Raw genomic sequence first — 1,597 nt, forward strand, 5'->3', positions numbered from 1 at the left:
AAATATTGCCAAGTTACTGCCCTCCACCTGCAGTCTATTCTAAGTTGTTCCTATAGGACAATAAGTATACTACATTAAGGATGGTAAACTGTCTCACCTAGGGCCATTCATTCACTCAGTCGACAGATACTCAACTGAGAACCTATTATATGCCGGGCACTGTTCTTGGCCAAGAAGTTAGACTGATGAATTTAGCAATGTTCCTGGTGAAGTTGAAGGAGACAAACAAAAATAAATTATTTGAGTAACTATACTACCAATGAGTATCCAATTTATATATAATCCAATTTATACACACACACAAATATAAACACACACTGTAATTTAGCAAATCTAAGACATATTTAAGCTTTTTTTCTTTTCAAGATGTATTTATTTGAGAGAGAGAGAGAGAGAGTGGGCACATGAGGCAGGCCAGGAGAAGGAGGGAGAGGGAGAGAGAAACTTTAGCAGACTGCACTAGCATGGAGCCCCATGCAGGGCTGAATCCCAGAACCCTGAGATCCTCACCTGAGCCAAATCCAAGAGTCAGCCCCTTAACCGAGTGAGCCACCTAGGCACCCCATATCTAAGCTTTCTAATACCAGAATATGTCTTACAATGAATAATCTCTTGGATTCAATGAACTATGACAAGTGTTTGAAGCAAAATAAAAGAAAGCAAGGTAAGGAACAGGATGTGGGAGGTACTATATTTAAATAGGGAGCCCAGGGAAGCCTCACCAGTGAGGTAAGAATTAGAAGAATCTAGGAATACATTGCATGTGAAAGTGTTCTATAAAATTCCTCTGCCAGAGCCAAGTGGGGTGAGCTGTGGAGGGGTGGGAGCCTTTGCCACTTGCAGCTGGCCTGGCCCCAGTGCCCAGGCCGGCCTTTGAATGGGGAGTCTTCACTGGTGATTGTCACTTCAGCCCTCCTGGTGTGGCCATGACTCAGGTTGCTCTGCTGTGTTCCATCACCTCCTAAAGATGCATCCTGACTTACTTCCACACTTGGACACTGAAGAATGCAATGTCTTGATTAACTAACTTGCTTAAGAAAAGTCACAAAAATCACAGCATTCTGAAATTTTGGGGTCATTGCAATGATCTTGATCGGAAGATGAAAAACTGCTTGAAGAATAAGTACATGGAAAAGAAGACCCAAGAGCAGAGAGCATGGCAGTGCAACATGTAAAAGTCTTTTTAATCCCATAGAGGAATCTGAAAAATAAATAACAGGCATACCTCGAAAAATAAAATCCCTTGTGCCATAGTAATAGAGATAAAATTGAGATAAAATTCATATTTCATAACAATTCACTCATCTGAAGTTCACATTCGATGATTTGTAGTGTATTTGGAACTGTGCAAACCTCAGTGTGATCAATTTTAAAATATCATCACCCAAAAAGAAACCCAGACACATTAGTAGTTATTGCCTGTTTCCCCCAAACCACCTAGGCTTAGACAACCACGGTTCTACTTTGTGTCTCTATAGATTTGCTTATTTTAGACAATTTTATGTAAATAGCATCATATAATATGTAGTCTTTGGTTTCTTTAACTTAGTATAATGTTTTCAAGGTTCATTCATGTTGTAAGCATGTATCAGTACTT

The 1,597-nt window shown here is 39.8% G+C and overlaps 1 pseudogene; it reads left to right on the forward strand.

The window, feature by feature from the left end:
* The first annotated feature begins 967 nt into the window (after positions 1-967).
* On the forward strand, positions 968-1,212 carry LOC113253147 (COX assembly mitochondrial protein 2 homolog; annotated as a pseudogene).
* The last annotated feature ends 385 nt before the right edge of the window (positions 1,213-1,597 follow it).

This window comes from Ursus arctos, unplaced genomic scaffold (assembly GCF_023065955.2).
Source record: "Ursus arctos isolate Adak ecotype North America unplaced genomic scaffold, UrsArc2.0 scaffold_17, whole genome shotgun sequence".
NCBI lineage: Eukaryota > Metazoa > Chordata > Mammalia > Carnivora > Ursidae > Ursus > Ursus arctos.